General features: G+C 45.0%; 2 protein-coding genes and 1 long non-coding RNA gene across 3 annotated transcripts in view; 2 read left to right on the top strand and 1 right to left on the bottom strand.

Moving 5' to 3' along the window:
* LOC141121932 (uncharacterized) overlaps positions 1-12,784 on the top strand; it is a 603,393-nt gene that overhangs the window by 74,317 nt on the left and 516,292 nt on the right. The gene's annotated exons all lie outside the window — the stretch shown is intronic.
* The window catches only part of LOC141121953 (uncharacterized), a 93,190-nt gene that overhangs the window by 36,362 nt on the left and 44,044 nt on the right, over positions 1-12,784 (bottom strand). The gene's annotated exons all lie outside the window — the stretch shown is intronic.
* LOC141121955 (uncharacterized) overlaps positions 1-12,784 on the top strand; it is a 44,024-nt gene that overhangs the window by 714 nt on the left and 30,526 nt on the right. The gene's annotated exons all lie outside the window — the stretch shown is intronic.

Below are 12,784 nucleotides of genomic sequence, written 5' to 3'. Positions count from 1 at the left end.
TAGGGAGGAGGTGGAATCTTTATGGGTAGAGCTCCAAAGGGATGAAGCTAAGGGGAAAATAATACTGGGAGTATGCTATAGGCCCCCTAACCTGAGGGAGGAAGTGGAGACGGATCTCCTATCACAAATTGGATTAGCAGCAAGGATGGGAAGTGTTATCATAATGGGGGATTTTAATTATCCAGACATAGACTGGGCGGAGGGAACCGCGCATTCATTTAAGGCTCGCCAGTTCCTTAGTGTCTTGCAGGACAATTTTATGGGTCAGATGGTAGACGCACCAACTAGAAATAAAACATTACTAGATCTACTGATTACCAACAATACAGACCTGATAACAGATGTGGAAATACGGGGCAATTTAGGTAACAGCGATCACAGGTCAATTAGTTTCAGTATAAATCACACAAATAGGAAACATGAAGGGAACACAAAGACACTGAATTTCAAAAGAGCCAACTTCCCTAAACTACAAACCTTGCTAAAAGGCATAAATTGGGATAAAATATTAGGAACAAAGAATACGGAGGAGAGATGGGTTTGCTTTAAGAGCATATTAAATAAGGGCATTAGCCAATGTATCCCATTGGGTAATAAATTTAAAAGAGCGAACAAACATCCTGGATGGCTTAACTCCAATGTAAAAATGCATATAAAAGCAAAGGAGAAGGCCTTCAAAAAATACAAGGTTGAGGGATCATCCTCAGCATTCAGAATTTATAAAGAATGCAATAAGAAATGTAAGGGTGCAATTAGGATGGCTAAGATAGAACATGAAAGACACATAGCGGAGGAGAGCAAAAAAAATCCCAAGAAATTCTTTAAATATGTAAACAGTAAAAAAGGGAGGACAGACCATATTGGCCCCATAAAGAATGAGGAAGGACATCTGGTTACAAAGGATGGGGAGATGGCAAAGGTATTGAATTTATTCTTCTCCTCAGTATTCACGAGTGAATCGGGGGGCTTCAGTAACCAAAACTGCAGTGTTTATCCTCATGACACAACACAGGAAGCACCTACATGGTTAACAGAGGACGGGATTAAAATTAGACTTGAGAAACTTAACATTAATAAATCACGGGGACCAAATGGCTTGCATCCGAGGGTACTTAGGGAACTCAGTCAAGTGATTGCCAGACCGTTGTTTCTAATTTTTACAGACAGTCTTTTGACTGGAATGGTACCAGCTGATTGGAGAAAAGCCAATGTAGCACCAATATTTAAAAAGGGCCCAAAAAACATCCCTGGGAATTACAGACCAGTTAGCCTAACATCAATAGTATGTAAACTCTTGGAGGGGATGATAAGGGACTATATACAAGATTTTAGTAATAAGAATGATATCAGCAGTAATCAGCATGGATTCATGAAGAATCGTTCTTGCCAAACCAATCTATTAACCTTCTATGAGGAGGTGAGTTGCCATCTAGATAAAGGAAGGCCCGTAGATGTGGTGTATCTGGATTTTGCAAAAGCATTTGACACAGTTCCCCATAAACGTTTACTGTACAAAATAAGGTGCCTTGGCATGGACCATAGGGTGAGTACATGGATTGAAAACTGGCTACAAGGGCGTGTTCAGAGGGTGGTGATAAATGGGGAGTACTCAGAATGGTCAGGGGTGGGTAGTGGGGTTCCTCAGGGTTCTGTGCTGGGACCAATCCTATTTAATTTGTTCATAAATGACCTGGAGGATGGGATAAACAGTTCAATTTCTGTATTTGCAGACGATACTAAGCTAAGCAGGGCAATAACTTCTCCGCAGGATGTGGAAATCTTGCAAAAAGACCTGAACAAATTAATGGGGTGGGCGACTACATGGCAAATGAGGTTCAATGTAGAAAAATGTAAAATAATGCATTTGGGTGGCAAAAATATGAATGCAATCTATACACTGGGGGGAGAACCTCTGGGGGAATATAGGATGGAAAAGGACCTGTGGGTCCTAGTAGATGATAGGCTCAGCAATGGCATGCAATGCCAAGCTGCTGCTAATAAAGCAAACAGAATATTGGCATGCATTAAAAGGGGGATCAAATGCAGAGATAAAACGATAATTCTCCCGCTCTACAAGGCTCTGGTCCGGCCGCACCTGGAGTATGCTGTCCAGTTCTGGGCACCAGTCCTCAGGAGGGACGTTCTGGAAATGGAGCGAGTACAAAGAAGGGCAACAAAGCTAATAAAGGTTCTGGAGGATCTTAGTTATGAGGAAAGGTTGCGAGCACTGAACTTATTCTTACTGGAGAAGAGACGCTTGAGAGGGGATATGATTTCAATTTACAAATACTGTACTGGTGACCCCACAATAGGGATAAAACTTTTTCGCAGAAGAGAGTTTAATAAGACTCGTGGACACTCATTACAATTAGAAGAAAAGAGGTTTAACCTTAAACTACGTAGAGGGTTCTTTACTGTAAGAGCGGCAAGGATGTGGAATTCCCTTCCACAGGCGGTGGTCTCAGCGGGGAGCATTGATAGCTTCAAGAAACTATTAGATAAGCACCTGAATGACCACAACATACAGGGATATACAATGTAATACTGACATATAATCACACACATAGGTTGGACTTGATGGACTTGTGTCTTTTTTCAACCTCACCTACTATGTACTATGTAACTATGACACCAACATTGGGGCTTATATTAATCACGGACACCAACAATGTTTTTTTTTTTTTTTTTTTATCAAACTGACACCAATGTTGGATATAAAGGAAATCATGCACATGGTGACTTGCTATCTGGAGTGAGATTCTTGATTGGTGGAGGAGGAATGAGGGGAGAGCTTTCTCTGGGAAGATAAAACCAGCTATGATACAGATATCACAGCCTGCAATACTGCTGATCATCACTGAAGGGAGACTCTCCCACATTTTTCTAGCTGGACACACACAGGCAGATACAAATCTTTCATACAATCTGATACAATCTAAGGAGTGTGGAGGAGACAAGTGATCCCCACATACTTCAGAGGATCCCCCAAGTGACCCTTCAATCTAGAATCCTGGTGTGATGACTTCTTCCATCCTCCCCCGCACACATGATTTAGGGCAGATTGGATGAAGTGTGTGATGTGAGTGGTGTGCCGGGCAGTGATACAAACACACATACAGATCCCCGTCTGCCAGATACAATCACTTCCACACACTGACAATAATCTGCATTAGGGAGGAGCTCGGTGTCTGAACAGAAGATTGGATGAACACTGGCTCCTCCCACATTCTTCTGAACATCCAATGTTTACAGCATTTGGTGCAGACGAATGTGACGGCTTCTGGCTGTGACTGGTTTCTAGGGAAGCAACAGCTGCCTGCAACAGCTGCGTCCTTAGCAACCACCAACTTTACTCCGCCCATTCCCTTACATGGCCACGTAGGAAAATGGGTGGGGCATAAATCATGACATCATTGTCTGAATATGGCCATATTTGGGCAATGATGTCACCACTATCCCCGCCCCTTCCTTTTTAATAGCTGATGACAGCTCAGGACACTATCACTCAGCGAGTGTTACCGTCAGAGATTGCTCCTGTGTGGCAGGTCATTGGGGGTTATTGGGGAGTCAGTGGGGGGTTGGCATCGGGCTTGACAATAGATTTACAATGAGAGACTTTTTGGGGGATTTCATTTTAATAAAAGACATTGAGTGTCTTTATTGCTTTATTTCTTTTTTTGGTGAATGAGTAGGTGCTCTTTGTACCCCAAACTCATTCACGTAGTGGGGGGGCAGTATCTGTGGGACCCCTAATATTATAGAGTGGTTCCAGATTCTGATAAGCCCCCCTGACCCCACAACCACCAGGCCAGGGTTGTGGGGATGAGGCCCTTTTCCTCATCAACATGGGGACAAGGTGCTTTGCCTCGAGTCTCTCCTGACAAGCCCCCCCATGTTGAGGGCACATGACCTGGTATGGTTAAGGAGAAGAGGTGGGGCCACATGCTTATCCCTCCACCTTTCCTGGTCAGCCAGGCTGCATGGCTTAAGGGCCTGCTATGGATTTTCTGGGGGGGCACACACTGTTTTTGTGTGTGGCCCCCCTTAATAGCCCTCTTACACTCAGAGGGTCTGGTCTGTATTTGGGGGTCTCTATACATTTTCTCATTCTTGCTGTAGGACTGGCTAGAGAAAAAGTGACATTTACAAAGAAAAAATTTATCAGAATTGCCAGAAAATTACATTTTGTTGCCGGCTTCTTTTTTTTTTTTTTTCAGCACACAGACCCTCCAAAGGTCCCCCAAATACATAGAAGAACCTTGGGGGGTCTATGTGCTGTTTTGGTAATTATAAGTGTATGAGTATGATCTCAGGTATTAGTATGAAGACATGTCTGATGAAGGAAACTAAGGGGTCTACTTATAGAAAATTAATTTGATGAATGTGACAAACATTCAGCCAGCCATTACATATTCTTGTCAAAATGTAGCAAAGTGATTTCCTATGATTGTCAGCTCCATCTAGTGGCCATAATGGGGTATTTTCCTGACATACCTCCATTAATAAAAATATCACAATACCGCATTATGGCCACTAGATGGAGCCAAGGAAATCAGTGTATGAAATAAAATCCAACATTCATCACAGCTGGGTAAATGCTGCTCACATTTGTTCAACTATTTTTTTTTTTTTTTTTTTTTTCCATAATAGTTTTTATTGAAAAAAAGGTATGCAAAATAATATCTTGTACAGTAGCAAGGGTATCATATAGAAGGTTTTGTCACAATAATCTCAAACAAAATATTTTACATAGATACAGAAATGTAAACGTCAATTCAGGGGTTATATTAGTTATCGACATATTCGAGTGACTTAGTACATAACCTTTGGTGGGGAGTGCATAGAAATTTGTCTTATGGCCCCTTTACTGAGTTAAAGATCTTAAGTAAAAAATAAGAAAGGGGGGGACACAAAGGAGTGTGTACAGGATATGGAGGGAAAGTAAAGAAGAAGAAAAAGAAAAATGGCGGGTTGGGGAGAGGGAAAATAGTGGAGTTTGGAGGGGAGAGTGGCGACAGAGTGCTCAGTCCATCTAACCTCCTCCATTCGGTATAGCCACCCCGACTCGAACCGGACCATCTTTAATTCTTGGTAGTCTAATCAAAAGAGTATTCAGGGGCTATACAAGCCATAACGTTGTGAGAATTTGAAATGTGTCCAACAGGCCCATGTGGTCGTAAATTTCTGGATTCTCTCTTGTGATATGTGCACCAGTTCCTCCATTTCTTCTATCTTGGAAATCCTCCGAAACCACTCTCCAATCGTGGGAGTAGAGGTGGATCTCCAGTGTGTTGGGATACAAAGTTTGGCTGCGTTCACCAAGTGCATAGCTAAAGATTTAAAGTACTCATTTCTAGTCAGGTGAGTGTGATGTAGAAGGTATTGGGCTGGGGAGTATGTCAGAGTGTAAGTTGTGATATGTGTGATGAGGTCGTGGACCTCTTTCCAGAAAGGCTGTATGGATTCGCAGTTCCACCAAATGTGTAGCATTGTACCTTTTGCTTTCCCGCATCTCCAGCAGGTATCTGGGATGGTTGGCGAGAATTTATGTAAAAGCGAGGGAGTCCTATACCAACGTGTTTGAATTTTATAGCCATTCTCCTGAATGGCTACATTAAGGGAGCCCTTGTGTATACATTCGTTGATATGTGACCATTCCTCCTCCGTGAAGGTCATCTGGAGATCTGCTTCCCATTTTGCTTGTGCGGAATCTGGAGTGCAAGAAGTATCTTCTACTAGTATGTTGTACGTGTACGAGATTAGGTGCCTTTGTGGGGAGGTTTTGGTGCACAGTTCCTCAAATGAGGTTAATTGTCTAGTCCAAGTCAGTGTCGTTCCTTGAGATGATAGAAAGTGTCTTATCTGTCGGTATGTCCAGAAGGGGAAGGATTTGAGGGGGGATGAGTCAACTAAGTTCTCATACGTTCTTGGGGTCTTGTCTGCATAGAACTGATAGGCTAACATTCTGTCATGTGGCCATGCCTGGTTTAGAAAGGATGGGGAGAGCCCCGGGGTGAACTCAGGGTTGCCTCTCAGGGAGGTTAATGGGCCAGGAACAGAGGAAATTGGTCTAATTCTGCCTGTTTGTCTAAAGGATCTTAGCGAAGCTGAGGTGAGGGGATGTGTCAAAATCTCCTGTGGCACCTGTTTTGGGGAGATCCAGGGAAGAGACTCCAGCGGGAGTTGGGAGAACGATTTTTCCAGGGTGACCCAAAGCTTACCTGGCTCATGGACATTCCAGTCCACGATTCGGGCAAGGTGGCTCGCAAGGGAGTATTTGTGGAGGTCTGGAAGTCCAATGCCCCCGTCCAGTCTAGGTCGCGTAAGTCTAGTGTATCTGATGCGTGGGGGGGGAGCCTTTCCATAGAAATAGTGTGCACATCTTCCTGTATGTTGCAAAGAAGGATGCTGGAAGGTGGATGGGTAGGCACTGAATAATATAAAGAAATCTTGGTAAAGTTATCATTTTTAGAAGAGCGGAGCGACCAAACCAGGAGACATTGAGGTTCCCCCAAGCTTTTAGGTCAGTTTGTGCTTTCTTTAAGACCTTAAGGAAATTGGCCTTGTATATGTCCTCCAATTTAGTGGTGAGTTGGATGCCTAGATAGGTTATTTCCTGTTGGTTCCACTGGAATGGAAAGGAAGATTGGCAGTGTGTAAGCTCTTGTGTTGTGAGGGTGATATTTAAGGCTTGGGATTTCGCATAATTAATCTTCAGATGTGATAGGGTTCCAAAGTGCTCTATGTCTTTGAGTAAGTTAGGTATGGAGATGGTCGGAGAAGTCAGGGAGAGTAGAACATCATCTGCAAAGGCAGATACCTTATACTCCTTCCCCCGAATTGTCACACCTGTAATGTCAGAATTGTCTCTTATTCTATTAAGAAGGGGTTCCAGGGAGAGTACAAAAATTAAAGGTGAAAGGGGGCAGCCTTGTCGCGTACCGTTTCTTATGGGGAAGGCGTTCGACAGGTGGCCATTCACTCTTACAGCTGCACTCGGATTTGAGTATAGTGCCGAGATGTAGGACAGCATGCGTGGGTGAAGACCGATCCTCTTCAGGACCTCCCCCATGTAGTCCCAGGCCACTCTGTCGAACGCCTTCTCAGCGTCTAAAGACAGAAAGAACCCTCGGGTTTTTGTGGTCGTGAGCCAGTGGTGGATATTCAATGCTCTAATGGTGTTGTCCCTGGCCTCTCGTCCAGGGACAAAACCCACTTGGTCTAGGGAGATAAGGCTTGGCAAGAAAGTGGACATTCTGTTGGCCAAAATTTTGGCATAAATCTTGATGTCCACATTGAGCAGTGAAATAGGTCTGTAATTTTGTACTCGTGTCCTGTCCTTCCCCTCCTTAGGGATTACTGTTATGTGTGCCTCCAACATGCGTCCTACGCTTATCGTGGGGTTCGCTAGAGAATTAAAGGCTGATAACATTTTTGGGGCTAGGGACTGGGCGAAGCATTTATAATATTGTAGGGTGAACCCATCTGGGCCTGGGCTTTTACCTGGTTTCATCTGACGCATGACGGTCTGCAGTTCTTCAATCGAGAGGGGTTGCTCTAATTCTTCTGCTTGTTTTTGTGAGATTGGTTGTGGGCCATACTGGGTCAAGAAGGTCTTTATCGCTTCCGTTCTATTTAATGCTTGTTCTGAGTTTGCAATGGGGGTCCTAAGATTATATAGATTTTTGTAATATTGTTCGAATTCATGGGCTATATCTTCATTTTTAGATAGTGAAGTGTCCTGTTGGGTCTGTATGTGGTGAATTGTGTTAGACGGTCTAGAAGTACGTACTGCTCTGGCCAGTAATCTGCCACACTTGTTGCCTTGCTCGTAAAAGATTCGTTGGTGGAGAACATACTGGCGTCTGGTGCGTTTACCTAGTTCTTCTAATAACGTTGAGCACGAGTGCATCAGTTCCTGCAGTGTCTGCTGGGAGTGAGATTGTTTATGTGTAGACTCCAGACGTCTGATATCAGCGATCAGGTTATCTATGGTGGCCTGCTGTGACCTTTTAATTTTCGCAGCCTGGGCCATCAGCTCCCCCCTGATCACACATTTGTGGGCTTCCCACAAAGTGGTCGGGGATATATCTGGGGTAGTGTTCTCCCTGAAATATGTATCAATACTTGCTGTCAGGCGTGAGGTGAATTCTGTGTCTTTTAGTAGGGAGGAGTTGAGTCTCCATGTTTTCGTTTTAGGTGTCAAGTCTGGGAAGGTCAGGGTAACTGAGATAGGGTGGTGGTCAGATAGGAACATGGGATCGATCGTGGCCTGTGTGAGGTAGGTTAAGTCAGGTTGGGATAGAAAAAGATAGTCCAGTCTTGAATATTTTTGAAAAGGGATAGAGTAGAAAGTGTAGTCCTTCGTAGAGGGGAACAATGTGCGCCATGTGTCGTGTAGTGCTAGCCCTTGAAGTTCTAATTTAATTTGTCTCAGGGCTCGGTAGGATAGCATTGAGGTTCCTGAGGAGGTATCAAGGTTTGGGTTGAGGGGTACATTGAAGTCCCCTCCTAGTAACACAATACCCTCTTTGAAGGAGGTCAGAAGGTCACCTATTTTCCTAAAGAAAGATACCTGGTGTTCATTTGGAGCGTAAATGTTTGCCAATGTTATCGGCTTAGAAGCGTAGGTGCCTTTAATGAATACAAATCTACCCTCAGGGTCCACAAGCGAGTCTGAGAGCTGAAATGGGGCCTGCTTAGAGACAAGTATGGAGACTCCTTTTGTCTTAGCTATGGGATTGGTGGAATGGAAGGCAGTTTGGTAGATATGATTGGAAATTTTTGGAATGGAATTAGAGCGAAAATGAGTCTCCTGTAGGAAGATGAATTGGGCCTTTTGCTTGGTGAGGGAGGACAATACCTGTGAGCGCTTTTCCGGCACATTAAGGCCTTTTGCGTTAAGAGAAACACATTTCAACACTAGGGGGGCGTAGTGAGGCATTGTGAGAGATCAGGGCCCGTGTGTTTATTTATTACCTCTACGGAGTCCGTTCGAGTCGGGGTGGCCCAGCTAACAGCTGCGAAATGTGTTGGAGCGAAGCGAAAGGGAGGGGAAGAAGGGAGAAGGAAGGGTTCCGCCAAGAATAAATAAAATTAGAGGGATAGAGGGTCAGAGGGGGTAGACAGAGTATAAGGTGGAGAGAAATACCAGAGGTGGAGAAGGAAGTGCCAATCCACCTATAAGAATAGAGATCTGGTTGGTCAGCAGACTAACTCTTAGTACTGCTGCTGGGGGTTGGTGAGCGTGTCTGGGATCCTACTCCTTGGCCATAAAGAGGAGTGTGCAAAGAAGGTAGTGTAAGAGGGAATAGTGCAAATAAGAACATATAAATGGGGCGAATGCATCCTATCGACATTAAACTTGACATAAGTATCTTGACATAAGTATCTTGAGAGCCTACCAGTGGGGAACATGTATAGGTCTTATATCTGGAAACTGGAAACTGAGAGAGATTCAGAACATAATTTGTACCAAAAAAAAGAAAAAAACAAAACAAAACATAGATATCATGACCCACAGGTCCATATACTCGCCTCCCCATCTAAGTTTTATAGGGGCTTCACATCGTTATGGATGTGCAGTCTAATTCCTCCTCCCGTCTTATAAAAGCATATAGGGACATGTAACCTTAAGTCTCCGTTGCTAGATTGAGCGATAGGGATAAGGGCATGGGATATGGGATTACTTCATTTCCTGGAGTCTTTTCCCTTATTCTAGGGGGTTACCATCTTAGTCATGTTATACCCGTTTTTGTGTTGATGGTGCTTGTTAAATCTTACGACATCATGGTATCATAGCTCTATGAGCCCCCGAGGCACAACATGCGTCCCCCTGGGAATGCACATTAGGGTAGTACGTGACATCCTAGGATATTGTTCATTTATTATGGCTCAGAGCCGTTATCAGCTTCATTGAATGGCAGATAATAATTGTGATCATATGGGAAAAACATGGGAGCCGCATGTGTTCGCCTCGGTGACCCCCAAGCGTCATACATATTTATACGGTAAGGTTATATTGAGATAGTTAGCGTATATATTCGTATGAAAAGAAGTTGGGGAGCGGGGTATGGGAGGGGGAGAAGAAAGGGGGGGGTAAGAGGGTCGGAGAAGGAGGGGGGGAGGAAAGGGAGGTGATGTGGGGAGGGAGGAATGGGGTAGGGAAGAGTGAAGGTAAGGGTGGGAATAGGGGGGGAGAGTGAAGGAGTCCCTAGGCAAAAAAAAAAAAAAAACAGTCGCTTTACCTATACAGACATTTTGAGTCCCAGATATCTAAGAGCAATGTAGGTGTTCAGCGTATACAAACGTTGTCATCCGAGGCGTTGGTGTGTGTGCAATCCGCAGAAGACCTGGTGTACAGGGAAAGTCTCGGGAAAACGAGGTGCTAGCTGCTGAAAATGCTGGTAAACCGCATCTGCAGCAGTATGCTCGCAAGCCATAGGAGATGTTGCCCAGAACTCAGGAGTCCGGTGAGATGAAAATGCTCCGGTTCTTTGCTGCATGGCCAGAAAATGTTCTGTCCGCGTAGGCCTATAAGGGCTTTTCATGCTATTCTGGTTACTCCGCTCTGGTCAGGGAAATTCTGCAAGGCCTTGGTTAGAGACGTAATGCCAGGAATTTTAAAGGGCAAAACCTTGAGCTGGGGAGTCATGGACCATTCTGCACAGGCGAGGTTTTGCATAGATCTAGCGTGTGTACTGGGGATGGGTCAAGAATTCCATATACTAAAAAAGATGAAAAAATGAAAACTGTGAACCAAAACGCGGAGCTGGATCTCTCAAAACAAGAAGAAGAACAACAGACCTACTTTGATAGTGTCCCGCTGCCATAGTGAATTGACCGTGGCTCTGTCAGGCCTCCTGATGATTCCTGCGTGGGGTTACAGGTTGATCTCTGGCTTGGTATTCCAGGTCTCGCCGGGAGGAGTGTGCTCCGGGGGACGAGGGTCCCGATCTCCTGCGTCTAGAGCGGTGCCTCTGTGCTTTGGGTGAGGGGTTGTGTGTCACCGGCTTCCACGGCTCAGACGGGAAATGGAACGCGCACCAATCCGGAAGTTCTATCGCTGGTAGATCGAGTTGCTCACAGAAACCCTGAAGGTCATCTGGTGATCTCAGGAGGGCAGTGCGACCTCTGGCGGTGGCGGACAGGCAAAACGGGAATTTCCATCGATATGGTATATTCCTTGTTCTAAGAAGATCCAGTAGGGGGCGCAGGGCGCGTCTGTTCTGTAGTGTGGTAGGAGAAAGGTCCTGAAAGAGTTTAATCTCAGTTCCATTGTGGTGTAAATGGCCTCTTTCCCTGGCCTTTCTCAAAATTTCTTCTTTGAGCGGAAAGTTCACTACACAGCAAATAACATCTCTCGGGGGTTCATTATCTCGAGGGGGCGGTCTGAGGGCCCGGTGAAGTCTCTTCATCTCAATGGGGGAGTCTGGCGGCCGGTCCAATAAATCATTAAAGATGTTACAGATAGCCTGGGGTAGTGATCCTGCATCTAAGTTTTCCGGTACCCCCCTCACTCGAATGTTATGTCTCCTGCCCCTGTTGTCGAGGTCTTCGACTTGACGGTGTAAATCATAAAGATATGAGAGTTGTGTATCGTACGTGTGCTGCACTTGCCTGATGGCAGCCGTATGGAGCTGCGTGGTCTGCTCTACGTCCGTTATGCGGGCCGCCACCGCCTGAATGTCCGTCTTAAGGTCTAAGATCGCGGCTTTCAAAGTGCCCGTTATGTTGTTGGTGATGTCCAACTATTTTTTTTTAATGGACCTCTAAGTGTTTGTGAAATTTTACACCACAAAATGTACTCAGCCAATGAAAGGTAATGACTCCATTTTTATTTTTCTACTGCTATCAATCGCCAACACGGTACAACACTTCATCCATGTCTTTGGTGATCTCTGATCTCCTTATGAACTCAGCGATGTAGAATTCCTATCACCTGACACCCGGGACATGCAGTTCTGAGGGCCGGACAGGTCGTTCTCTTTTAACATTTAGCCCTGCTGTGGGCGAGCAAGGAGCAGGTTTACTTGTCAGATGGAAGCGTTCGGGGAGACTTTATATTTTAAACGCAAGTGGCTCCTTTCTGCACTCTAAATTTAAACACCAGAGGAGATTTAACCTGTCCAGTAGTGACATCTAGTGGACACTTAGCTAATAAGGTCCAACACCACATTCAATACTCTCCTCCTTCTGCCCAGTTACCACTGATGAAGTTGATAAACTCCTCTCCATGGCCCACCTCACTACCTGTCCCCTGGACCCTCACAATTACTGTGACCACCTTCCCGCTCTATCCTAAACTCCCTAACACACATCTTCAACCTCTCCCTCTTCGTTGGCACCTTTCCTTCCCTGCTCAAACATGCACTGGTTACCCCCATACTTAAAAAACCCTCAATAAACCCCACCTGTTTAAATAACTGAAGACTAATCTCCCTGCTCCCATTTGCCTCCAAGCTCATCGAAGGCCACAACATTCCACTGAAATTGCCCTACTAAAACTCGCCAATGACGTACTAACTGCTAAAACCAATGGTCATTACTCCATACTCTTAGACCTCTCTGCTGCCTTTGACACAGTTGACCACCTGCTCCTCCTCAGCAAACTATACTCTATTGGCCTCTGTGATTCTGCTTTGTCCTGGTTCTCCTCCTACCTATCTCAGCGCACTTTCAGTGTCACTTACAAATCCATCTCCTCCAATCCTCTTCCTTTCTCTGTTGGGGTACCCCAAGGCTCTGTCCTTGGGCCTCTCCTATTCTCGCTCTATTCTCTGGG

Source organism: Aquarana catesbeiana, unplaced genomic scaffold (genome assembly GCF_042186555.1).
Source record: "Aquarana catesbeiana isolate 2022-GZ unplaced genomic scaffold, ASM4218655v1 unanchor235, whole genome shotgun sequence".
NCBI lineage: Eukaryota > Metazoa > Chordata > Amphibia > Anura > Ranidae > Aquarana > Aquarana catesbeiana.
Note: the sequence above shows the minus strand (reverse complement) of the source record. Positions and strands in the feature narration are given on the sequence as shown.